Source organism: Hypanus sabinus, chromosome 10 (assembly GCF_030144855.1).
Source record: "Hypanus sabinus isolate sHypSab1 chromosome 10, sHypSab1.hap1, whole genome shotgun sequence".
Lineage (NCBI taxonomy): Eukaryota > Metazoa > Chordata > Chondrichthyes > Myliobatiformes > Dasyatidae > Hypanus > Hypanus sabinus.
The window spans coordinates 113,011,254-113,024,541 of record NC_082715.1 but is presented as its reverse complement, the minus strand read 5'-3'; the positions used below and the strand labels follow the sequence as shown (position 1 = coordinate 113,024,541).

Below are 13,288 nucleotides of genomic sequence, written 5' to 3'. Positions count from 1 at the left end.
CATAGCAGTTAACATAATGCTATTACAGCATCAGTGACTCAGGTTCAATTCTGCCAGTATCTAGAAGGCGTTTGTATGCTCTCCCCATGAGTTTCCTACGTGTTTGTCTTGTTCCCCCCACCCCTACATTTCAAAGAGAAAATTTTAAAGTTAACAAGTTTAGGCATGTTGGTGCTGAAAGCAGAGCAACTCTTGAAACTGCCCCCAGCACATCCTTAAGACTGGGTTGGTTGTTGATGCATTTCACTATACGTTTGATGTTTCTGTCCTCCAGAACCATTCCAAAATCTAGTGATTCTTGACAGACCACTACTAATGCCTCCACAATCTGTTCAACTTCTTTCAGAACAGCAGGTGTCATCCATCTGGTCCAAGTGACCCATCTACCTTTAGACCTTTCCTTAGTAATAGCTACTACATTCATTTCTGCCCCTGACTATCTCAAATTTCTGGCATTATTTGCTGGTGTCTTCCATAGTGAATACTGATACAAAGTACTTATTCAGTTCATCCCACAAATAAGAGAAAATCTGTAGAGGCTAGAAATCAGAGCAACACACAAAATGCTGGAGGAACTCAGCAGACCAGGCAGCATCTACAAAAAAAGAGTAGTCAACGTTTCAGGCCGAAACCTTTCAGCAGCACTGGAGAAAAAAAGCTGAGCAGTAGATTTAAAAGGTGTGGGGAGGGAGAGGGCAACAGCAGATGATAGGTAAAACCTGGAGAGGTAGTGATGAAGTAAAGAGCTGGGAAGTTGATTGGTGAGATGAGGTGAGGGAGAGAAAAGGGGATGGGAAATGGAGAAGGTGGGGAGTGTATTGTCAGAAATTTGAGAAAGCAATGTTCATGCCGTCAGGTTGGAAGCTACCCGAACAGAATACAAGTTGTTGTTCCTCCAACCTAAACGTGGCCTCATCATGACAGTGGAGGAGGCCATGGATGGACATATCAGAATAAGAGTGGGAAATGGAATTAAAATGGGTGGCCACTGGGAGATACCGTTTCTTCTGGCAGACAGAGCATAGATGCTCGGTGCAATGGTCTCCCAATCTTTGTCAGGTCTCACCGATGTACAGGAAGCCACACTGGCAGCACCAATCACAGTAAATGACCCCAATAGACTCACAGGTGAAGTGTGGCCTAAGCTGGAAGAACTTTTTGGGGCCCTGGATGGCAGTGAGGGAGGTAGCGTAGGGGCAGGTGTTGTACTTGTTCCGCTTGCAAGGATAAGCACCAGGAAAGAGATCAGTGGGGAAGGACGAATGGACAAGAGAGTCACATAGGGTGCGATCCATGTGGAAAGCAGAAAGTGGGGGGAGGAGAGGGAGGGAAAGATGTTTCTGGTGGTGGGATCCTATTGAAAGTAGTGGAAGTTGCAGAGAATTATGTGCTGGAAGTGGAGGTTGGTGGGTGGTAGATGAGGACAAGAGGAACCCTATCGCTGGTAGGGTGGTGGGAGGATAGGGTAAGAGCAGGTGTGTGTGAAATGGAAGAGATGTGGTTGAGGCAGCATTAATGGTGGAGGAAGACAAGCCCCTTCCTTTGAAGGAGGAGGACATCTTCATTCTACAATGACTTATTGACAATCGCGTGGTAGTACTCAAATCGACAGTGATGAAATGCTTTGAGAGGTTGGTTATGACTAGCCTGAACTCCTACCTCAGCAAGGACCAGGACCCATTGCAATTTGCCTATCTCCACAATAGGTCAACAGCAGATGCAATCTCAATGGCTCTCCACACGGCTTTAGACCACCTAGACAATACAAACACCTACATCAGGATGTTGTTCATCGACTATAGCTCAGCATTTAATACCATCATTCCCACAATCCTGATTCAGGAGTTGCAGAACCTGGGCCTCTGAATCTCCCTCTGTGGTTGGATCCTCAATTTCCTAACCAGAAGACCACAGTCTGTGCAGATTGGTGATAGCATATCCTCTTCGCTGATGATCAAGACTGGCGCACCTCAGGGGTGTGTGCTTTGCCCACTGCTCTACTCTCTGTATACACAAGACTGTATACACATAGGCATAGCTCAAATACCAACTGCAAATTTGGTGACGATACAACCATTGTTGATAGAATCTCAGGTGGTGACAAGAGGGAGTACAGGAGTGAGATAGTCCAACTAATGGAATGGTGCCACAGCAACAACCTGGCACTCAGCATCAGTAAGATGCAAGAGCTGATTGTGGACTTCTGGAAGGGTAAGACAAAGAAACACATACCAATCCTCATAGAGGGATCAGAAGTGGAGAGAGTGAGCAGCTTGAAGTTCTTTGGTGTCAAGACCTCTGAGAATCTAACCTGGTCCCAACATATCGATGTAGTTAGAAAGAAGGCAAGACTATGGCTATACTTTATTAGGAGTTTGAACAGATTTGGCATGTTAACAAATACACTCAAAAACTTCTATAGTTGTACCGTGAAGAGCATCCTGACAGGCTGCATCACTGTCTGGTATGGAGGGGCTACTGCACAGGACTGAAAGAAGCTGCAGTTACGAAATTCCCATAACTGGATCACTTACCAGCAAAGATAGAGAGGTCCGTTGAAGTCTGATGGTACTATTTTTTAAAAGTCTTTATTTATAAAGGGGCACAAAAATAAGATTAATACAGACATTCAGACAATATACGTCATCAATACTCAATCTAAAAAATGCGGGTATAATAATAATCATCAATTAAGCAATAGCTCTATCGTTTGTCTAGGGGATACTGTATTGTCCGATGGAAAGATTAAAGTCACTGTCCTTTCAAGCTGCAGCTCTGTGGGTTTAAGAGAGAGTCGGTTTGAAACTTGCCCAGGTCTTTTATGAGGCCAATCCGTTGAATCGGGGGAAGTTGGTTCCCCGTTGTTAGTTCCAAGTCGTTTTCCGTGGTACCAGCCACCAGCCCCCAGGCAAGGGAACCAAACGCACGTGGCTTCCTTCAAATGGCTTCCCGCTATTACGGGATCACTAGCGTTTCTTCTGGTGCGTCTGAAGGGGTTGTTCCCCCCAGACCCTCTTTTATACTTCTTCACGGGGTCTCAGATGTCAATCAGGTTGGGATGATGCAATCCCTCTCTCAACCAGCCCACTTTGCCCGAGGGCTTGCACGTAGCATAGTCCCCAATCCATAAACGTTGTCTCCAGGAGACAATGGCCATGTCTCTCTCTCATTTCCTGGGTCCTCTGACCCAACCCAGTAATGCTCTTGCGATTCTCACAAAGGAGGGGGCTACCCCACACCCTTCGGCTCCTCAGAGCTGGGGTACATTCATAACACTGCATAAAGTTGTAAATCTAGTCAGCTCCATCTTGGGCACTAGCCTACAAAGTACCCAAGACATCTTTAGGGAGAGGTGTCTCAGAAAGGCAGTGTCCATTATTAAGGACCTCCAGCACCCAGGGCATGCCCTTTTCTCACTGTTACCATCAGGTAGGAGATACAAAAGCCTGAAGGCACACACTTATTGATTCAGGAACAGCTTCTTCCCCTCTGCCAGCCAATTCCTAAATGAACATTGAATCTTTGGACACTACCTCACTTTTTAAAAAAAAATACATCTGCTAGATTATGTATTGAACTGAACTGCTGCTGTTAAGTTAACAAGTTTCATGTCACATGCTGGTGATAATAAACCTGATTCTAATTCCAATTCTGATAAGCCTCACTCTGAGAGGAGATGTGTTGGAGACGGAGGAATTGAGAGAAGGGGATGGCATTTTTATTAATAGTAAGGTGGGACGAGGTGTAGTCTACATAGCTGTGAGAGTCCACAGGTTCATATTAGACGTCAGTGGATAAGCTTTCTCCAGAGACAGAGACAGTGAGACTGAGAAAGGGGAGGGAGGTGTCAGAAATGAACCAGGTGAATTTACGGGCAGGGTGGAAGTTGGAGGCAAAGTGGATGAAGTCAACAAGTTCAGCACGGGTGCAGGAAGCAGCCCCAATGCAGTTGTTGATGTAACATAGGAAAAGTGCAGGATGGTCACCAGTGTAGACTTGGAACATAGAGTATTCCATATAGCTGACGAACAGGCAGGTACTGCTGGGACCCATGTGAGTGCCCACAGCTACCCCTTTTGTTTGAAGGAAGTGGGAGGAGTCAAAGAAGAAATTATTGAGAGGGAGGACAAGTTCTGCTTGACAGAGGTGAATGGTGTTGGAGGGGACCTGGTTAGGTCTGGTGACCAGGAAGAAACAGAGAACTTTGAGGCCCTCCTAGTGGGGGGTGGAAGTGTATAGGGACTGGACATCCATAGTAAAAATGAGATAATGGGGACCAGAGTACTTGAAATCCTTGAATAGATCAAAAGCGTGTGAGGTGTCACGGATGTAGGTAGGAAGGAACCAAATTAAGGGGAATAAAACAGAGTTGAGGTAAGCCAATATGAGTTCAGTGGTGCAGGGTCAAGCTGAAACAATAGGTCTACCTGGACAAGCAGGTTTGTGGATTTTGGGTAGGAGATAGAAACGGGATGTGTGGTGTGTGGGAACTATGAGGTTGGTGACGGTGTATGGGAGATCCCCATAGTCAATAAGGTTGTTGACAGTGTAAGAGGCGATGACCTGGTATTCCTTAGTGGGTCCTGTTGGAGGGGTAAGAGGAAGTGTCTGAGAGTTGGCGTTGGAACTCTGCAAGGTAAAGGCCTGTATGCCAGACTACTACAGCACCTCCCTTATCTACAGGTTTGATGGTAAGCTTTTAAATCTATTCCTCAGCTTTTTTTCCTCCAGTCCTGCCAAAGGTTTTCGGCCTGAAACATCGACTGTACACTTTTCCGACAGATGCTGCTTGGCCTGCTGAGTTCCACCAGCAGTTTGTGTGTGTTATTCAGTTCATCCACCATTTCTTTGTTCCCTATGACTATCTGTCCAGTGATATTTTCAGCAGTCCAATCTCCATTCTTGCTTTTCGTCTACTAATATAGCTGCAAAACCTTTCGGCATCCTTGATTATTGGTTAGTTACCTTTATATTTCTTCTCTCTCATCAATTTTTTAGTGGCCTTCATTTGGTGTTTAAAGCTTCCCACTAATTTCTGCCATACTGTATATATCCTCTCTTTTGTTTTTATGCTTTGACTTCCCTCATCAGTCATGGTTACCCAATCCTCCTTTAGAATGCTGTTTCTTCTTTGGGATGAACTGATCCTGTGCATTCTGAATTACTCCCAAAAATCCATCCATTGCTGCTCTTCCAATCAACTCTGGCCAGCTCCTCTCGTCTGCCTCTGTAGTTCCCTTTACTCACCTATAACACCCATACATCTGATTTCAGCTTACGCATTTTGGACTACACAGTGAATTCCATTATTATGGACAGTGCCTCCTAAGGGTTCCTTTACCTTAAGTTCCCAAATCAAATCTCGTTTATTACACATCATCCAATCCCAAAAGGCATTTTCACTAGTGGACTTCACCACAAGTTGCTTTAAAAAGCCATTTAGTAGGCATTCTACAAATTCCTTCTTCTATGACCCAGTACCAAATTAATTTCCCAATCTATCTACATACCAAAATCCCCCATAACTATAGTTACATTGCTCTTTTACATGCCTTTTCTCTCTCCCATTTTAATTTGTATCACATCCTGGCTACAGTTCGGAGGCCATATGTAATTCTCATAAGAGTCTTTTAAGCCATGATGTTTCTCATCTTTACTCACAAGTATTCTACATCTTACATGACTTGAATGTAGTAGTACAAGAGTGGGGTAGCAATTTTGCAGATGACATGAAGGTCACTGGAGTTGTGTATACATGGAGGGTTGTTAGAGGTTGCAACAGGACATTGACAAGATGCAGAACTGGGCTGAGAAATGGCAGATGCAGTTTAACTCAGAAAAGTGACAAGCGTTTCATATTGGAGGATTGAACTTGAAAGCAGAACACTGGGTTAAAAGCAGGACTCTGCAATGTGGAGGAACAAAGCGATCTTTGGGTTCACATCCACAGATCCATCAAATTTGGCACACAAGTCGATTGACCACAAGACATTGGAGCAGAACTAGGCCACTGGGCCCATCGAGCCTGTTCTGCCATTCAATCATGGCTGATCCTTTTTTCTCTCCATCCTCTGTCCCACTCCCAGGCCTTCTCCCCATAGCTTTTGATGTCATGTCCAACCAAGAACCTATCAAGCTCTGCCTTAAATACACCAAACGTCCTGGCCTCCACAGCTCCTGTAGTAATAAATTCCACAAATTCACCATCCTCTGGCTGAAGAAATTTCTCCACATCTGTTTTAAATGGATGCCCCTGTATCCTGAGGCTGTACCCTCTTGTCCTCGACTCCCCCGCCATGGAAAACATCTTTTCCACATCTACTCTGTCCAGGCCTTTTAACACTCAAAAGGTTTCACAATGAGATTTCGTCTCATCCTTCTAAATCTCAGTGAGTATGGACCCAGAGCTATCAAACGTTCCTCATGTGATTACCCTTTCATTCCCAGAATCATCCTTGTGAACATCCTTTGAACCCTCTCCAATGATGGCACATCTTTTCTGAGATGAGTCCAAAACTGTTCACAATACTCACGGTGAGGCCTCACCAGTGGCTTATAAAGCCTCAGCATCACATCCCTACTCTAGTATTCCAGACCTCTTGAAATGAATGGCAACATTGCATTTGCCTTCCTCATTGATAAAGTCAGTTAAACAATAGCAGCCTATTTTTCTGTAAGAAACCGCTGATGATCAACAGATGTGCTAAACCATGCTGAGCCATATTTCTTCTTGGAGTTAGACAGTGTTTCAATGTCTTTGCCTCTTTGTGCAGTCATGCACTCTAAGACTGCTCCAGCCTGTTCCATGTATGTGAGGCATTATAATTATTCTGTAATTTGTTTTTCTGTACTGTCATGCACAGAGATAAGGCTGGCACCAGCTTGATATGTGTGAGGATATATGAGCAACTATATCTATTCTGTAAGAGGACCTGCCAGTTAGTTGGTGGACCGAGCAGGAACAGTCACGACTAACTGAAATGCCTTGGAGGCTTTGAATAAAGAGTTTATACTTACACAGTCGCTGAGTGAGTTTATCCGGATTCAACTTCCACATTACCACCAACTCAACCTGCAAGTTATCCTTTAGGTTGTTCTACACAAGCATTCTCAAGTCCATCTGCATTTCAGATTTTTGTATTTTCTCCCCACAGGGAAAAGTCCGCACATTTATTTCTACATCAAAGTGCATGACCATGCATCTTCCAACATGGCATTTCAGTAGCTACTCTCTTGACAATTCTCTTAATTTGTCCAAGTCCTTCTGCAGCCTTCCTTTCTCCTCAACACTACCCGCCCCAACCACCAATCTTCATATCATCTGCAAACTTGGCAACAGAGGCATCTATTCCATCATCTAAATCACTGATATATAGCATTAAAAGAAGTGGTTCCAATACTGACCCCAGTGGAACACAACTAGCCACTGGCAGCCAACCAGAAAAGTATCCTTTTATTCCCACTCGCTGTCTCCTACCAATCAGCCAATGCTCTAAGCATGCCAGTAACTTTCCTGTAACACCATGGACTCCTAACTTGGTAAGCAACCTCATGTATGGCATCTTGTCAAAGACCTTCTGAAAGTACAAATATACAACATCTACTGCATCCCCTTTATCTATCCTACATGTAATCTCTTCAATGATTTCCACCAGGGTCACCAGGCAAAATTTTCGCTCAAGGAAACCATGTTGACTTTGTCCTATGTCGTCCAGTGTCACCAAGTACTCCATAATCTCATCCTTTACAACTAACTCCAACATCTTCCCAACCACTGAGGTCAGGCTACCTGGTCAATAATTTATTTTCTGCTGCCTTCCTCCTTTCTTAAAGAGTAGAGTGATAGTTACAATTTTCCAGTTCTCTGGCACCATGCCAGAGTCCAGTGATTTTTTTTCCCTCCACAATCTCTTCTGTTACCTCTTTCAGAATGCTAGGGTGCCGTCCACCTGGTCCAGGTGATGTAAATACACCTGGGTCTTTCATCTTTTTGAGCACTTTCTCCCTTGTAATAGTAGCTGCACTCACTTCTCTTCCCTCACACCCTTCATCATCTGGCGCACTGCAAGTGTCTTCCACAGTGAAGACTGATGCAAATTACTGATTTAGTATATCTGCCATCTCCTTGGCCCCTGTTATTACTTTTCTGGTCTCATTTTCTAGCGGTCCTATATCCACTCTCATCTTTCCTTTACTATTTTACACACTTAAAAAAGCTTTTTCTATTCACTTTGATATTTTGTTTGTTAGCTTGCTTTCATAGTTCATCTTTTTCCTCCTAATGATTCTTCTAGTTGCTCTCTGTAGGGTTTTAAAAGCTTTCCAATTCTCTGTCTTTCCACTAATTTTTGCTTTGTTGTACATCCTGCCTTTTGCTTTCACATTAGGTTTGACTTCCCTTGTCAGCCATGGTTGTACTATTTCGCCACTTGAGTATCTTTTCCCCCAGAAACTCATGCTATTGCTGCTCTGCTGTCATCTCCTTCCAACTTACTTCGGCCAACTCCTCTCTCATTCCACTGTAATTTCCTTTAGTCCATTGCAATACTGCTACATCAGATTTTACTTTCTCCCTATCTAATTTCAAGTTGAACTCAATCATATTGTGAGGGTTCTTTTACCTCAAGTTCCCTAATTGTGTCTGGTCATTATACAACAATGAATCCAGTGTAGCTGATCCCCTAGTATGTTCAATGACAAACTGCTCTAAAAAGCCATCTCATAGGCACTTAACAAACTCACTCACTTGCGATCCATTACAAGCCTTATTTTCCCAAGCAACCTGCATGCGTCTCCCACGACTATCATAACTTTGCCCTTTTGACAGCCTTTTCTATTTCCTGTTGTGCTCCACATCCTAGCTGTTGTTTGGAAGCCTGTTTATAACTGCCATCAGAGTCCTTTTACCCTTGCAGTTTTTTAATTCAATCCATGAGGATTCAACATCTTCCAATCCTATGTCTTATCTTTCTACTGATTTGATGCCATCCTTACCAGCAGTCACACCACCCCCTTCTACTTACATTCCTATCCCTTCAATATATGTAATCTTAGACATACAGCTCCCAACTACAACCATCCTTCAGCCATGATTCAGTGATGGCCACAACATCATACCTGACAACTTGTAATAGTACAACACGATCATCCACTTTATTTTTTTATACTCCGTGCATTGAGATATAACACTGCTACTCTTTTTGATTCTGGGTGTTTAAGGAGGTGTATGGCCTTCATTAGTCGGGGAACCGAGTTCAAGAGCCACAAGGTAATATTGCAGCTGTGTAAAACATTGGTTTATTGGAACATTGGTTCACATGGAATATTGTGTTCAGTTTTGTTCTTTCCATTTTGGGAAGGATGTAAAAGCTTTGGAGAAGGTGCAGAGGAAATTTACCTGGACTAGAGGGGACACCTAAGGAAGTTATGTTGAACAAGCTAGGGCTTTTCTCTTTGGAGAAAAGGAGCATGAGAGGTGACATGATTGAGGTGCTTAAGATTGAATGGACAGCCGGAGACACTTTCCAAGGGTGGAAATGGCTATTACAATGAAGCATAATTTAAAGGTGATTTGATGAAAGTACAAGGAAGATGTCAAATGCAAGCTCTTCACACAGGGAGTGGTGTGTGCATGAAACACCTTGCCAAGGGTGGTGAAAAGAGGCAGATACGTTAAGGGCACTTAAGAAATTCTTAGACGCATGGATGATAGTCAAATGGAGGGGTACGTATAGATTGATCTTGGAGTACATTAAAAGGTCGGCACAATATCTTGGGCTGAAGGGCCTGTACTGTCCTGTAATAATCTATGTACATATTTTAACTTCTGATTCATTGTCACTTCTTAAATGCTACTGCAAGTAAGCTTTCCATTGTACCCATGCATACACGTACGTGTGTACATAATAAATTCAACTTTGACTATGATATTTTAGATCCTGAAGGATCGCCTATAAAGAAGAGTAGATAATAGCTCAACTGTGCAAGACAGGAAAACCACAGCTAGAAAGGTACAAGGGTACAATCATTTTTTTGGGAGGGAACAGACTTTTTGTTGTCCTTTTCACAGTGAAATTAAGACAAATTTGGGGGGGGGGGGGTTTGCTGGCAAGCTGTAAGAAAACATTTTATCAGAGCATTCCAAATCCTATGAATAGGATCATAAACATTGTTGAATTTGTCCTGACTGAATTATGACTCTTGCAATTTGGTCACTGATTTTGACTAAGAAAGGATATTCTATGACAATTACTTTCTCCAGGAGAGCACAAGAAGCATTAACCAGCCCATCAATTCACTTTCTTGGCACTTGTGTTAATTGCGACAAACCTTGGTTGCATCACCCAACATTTATAGTGTGCTCTGCAATTCTAAGTGCTCACATTTGGCAGGACAGTAATGCTCATACAGCTTTCTCACCCATTGCAATAGAGCAGGCATGCCACAGAATCCAGCCCAACTAGACAAGTTCACAGACCACACTAGCTTGCTGCTGCAATTCAAAACAAACAAATGTAGCAGAGCCCTTTTGCCAAATGATTTAGCTCATTCATCAACAAGCAGTTCCTTCAAAGTGCATTGGAGACATCTAGGGTCACTTCATAGCTACTGCAACAGCGTCGAGTCCTGCACTGTCCCATTATTTTAACTTTGTATAAACCAGGTCTCTGCCAATTATTTTTTGCAAAAGGAGATAGAATTAGGATGAGGAATTATTCAATTCAACTCAAAGTGCTCAAAGAGCCACACTGCTTGTCATGACTTGCCAATGGGGGAGTGAAGCCAGTCAAGAGACTACAAATGCTGGAATCTGGAGCAACTAACAAACCGCTGGAGGAACTCAGAGAAGTGAACAAAATCTGTGTGAGGGGGAGAGGGAAGGAGGAGAGGAAACGTCAACATTTTGGGTCAAAAAAACACACACTAGAACCCGGCACTGAGGACATGAAGCTGATTGAACAGTTTCACAAAAGCAGCCCGAATGGACTCATTGCGATTTATATCATTCCACTGTTTTCTCCCAAGTCAATCTTCTCCAAAATCAGAATCATTTAATATCACTGGCAAATGTGGTGAAATTTGTTGTTTTGTGGTAGCAGTACAGTGCCATAAATAATCATTTTTAAAACTGTTTAAACCTACACATTACAATAAGCAGCTCAGGTGGCAGGCAACCTGCTCTCCAAGTCCTGTCCTTGTATATTTGGCCAGCCTGAAAAGGGGAACTGTTCCAGTCACTATAGCATAACTCATCACCAGAGCACTGCACAATGATTCCATCATGACAAGCACTGGAACTTCAAAAGTGCTGTAACCTTGACACAAACTTAAAAGTTTAGCCCCAATAAGGAAATCAGCACCATATCACATTCTCCTTCATGTTGTAGTCATACAGCACAGAAACAGGTCCTTCGGCCCAACTTGCCCATGCCAACACCCAAGTTAGTCCCATTTGTCTGTATGTGGCTCACATCACTCTAAAACTTTGCTTTCCATGCATCCAAATGCCTTCTCCTGACAGTTAATTCCACATACCCATCAACTTCTGTGCAAAGTTTGCTCTTCAGATCCTTCTTTAAAAATCTTGTAGTGTCAAGTTCCTAACCCTACAAAAAGACCATGGACCATATCGACACCCTCATCATTTTATACGTATTTATTGACATACAGTGTGGAACAGGCCTTCCAGCCGAGCCAGCCAGCAATCCTAGCCTAATCACCGGACAATTTACAATGGCCAATTAACCTACCAACCAGTATGTCTCTGGGTTCTGGGAGGAAACTGGAGCACCGAGAAGAAACCCACACAGTCACTGACAGCATATACAAACTCCTTACAGCAGCAACAGGAATTGAACTCAGACTGCTGATATTGTAAAGCACTGTGTAACTGCTACGTTACCATTTATAAACGTCTAAGATTACCCCTACTCCAGGGAATGAAGTCCCAGACTCTCTTTATAACTCAATCTCACCAGTTGTAGAAGTGACCTTGTGAATCTTTACAGCACACTCTCCAGCCGGGATTACTGTTCGAGTACAGCTATACATTTCTTAAGGTGGCTTTGTGGAAAAAAATACATGTTCTCCAGAAGTTATTTAAAGACATGGAGCTCAAGAAGCAATAATACACATTTGAAAAGAAATAATACACAGAAGAATGCCTAACATTGCACAGGACATAAAACCAGAAGGAGGGAGAAAGTGGCTGACGGGTACTGTACAATAACAAAGTACAGCTGCACTTCTTCCTGTCCAGTACAGTGCATCACATGACCTTCTCTACAAAAGGCAGGTTAAAATGAGCATTTTGCAGAGTACTTCTATTCAGTCCAAAAGGGTGACCATGACTTTTTTTCCATCCCATGCCCACTCTGCATCTCCAGCTTTCGTCCGCTACATCTCAAGTAATCAGCCACTTCTAATACAGCGGTCACATTAAGATTTCAGGACAAGGGTGTGAGAGAGTTAGAGGTTACGCTGGAGACTAGCCCTCTGCTCCACACTCCACAAAATGAACATGTGGACAGATGTCTGGCTGGCAAGCATGGTACACGAAGAACAGCAGGATTAGGCTGGTGGCCTCCAGGCCAGTGAGTCTCACAAAGTGAGCGTGCCCCTGGATTGGAGGTATACACAGGCAGGAGATACGAAGGCCAGTGAATTCCTAGGCTGGTGAGTCAGCGAGTCTGGAGTTCAAGGCCTTGATTTGAGGATCCTGCCATCAGTGAGTCCCAAGTTCAAGACCAGCAGTTCAGGATTCCTTCATCAGTGAGCCTTAGGGTCGAATGTCGAAGACCGGGAAGTCCTGATCAAAACACAATGCCTGAAGACCTGAACCTGCAAGTTCACTGGGGAAGACAAACGGTCTTGATGTCTGCGAGTCATCTTGTTTGGTATTCCCAGTGTCTACCGAGTTCTACATCTCACAGTTCTAGCAACTGCCTCTGAAAACAGCTATTCCCTCTCCCCCAACTTCTCTACAAGACTTGTTTCGCTTTTAGCTTTGCTCTCCATATATCAAATCTATTCAATTAATTTGGCCTGAAGGATGATGAATGTGGGGTTGAATCCCAGAGAAGAAAATCTTGTTGTGACTGGTTAAAGCAAAATGTAATTTCCTATGTGCTACTCCAGTGCTGGGAAACCAAGTAACAGGCCAGCGCCGAAGTAACCGTGTAAACTTGTTTCAGGGTTCTGTCCTTGCCAGTGAAAGAGGCACAAATACATCAGCATGATACTCAGCAAAAGGAAGGAAAACTGTCTGCACATTAGATTTAGATTTAGA

General features: G+C 43.5%; 2 protein-coding genes across 11 annotated transcripts in view; one reads left to right on the top strand and one right to left on the bottom strand.

Moving 5' to 3' along the window:
- Window positions 1–13,288, bottom strand: part of disp1 (dispatched homolog 1 (Drosophila)) — a 476,889-nt gene that overhangs the window by 321,005 nt on the left and 142,596 nt on the right. The window lies entirely within an intron of this gene.
- Window positions 1–13,288, top strand: part of LOC132400993 (putative uncharacterized protein MYH16) — a 149,093-nt gene that overhangs the window by 126,425 nt on the left and 9,380 nt on the right. The gene's annotated exons all lie outside the window — the stretch shown is intronic.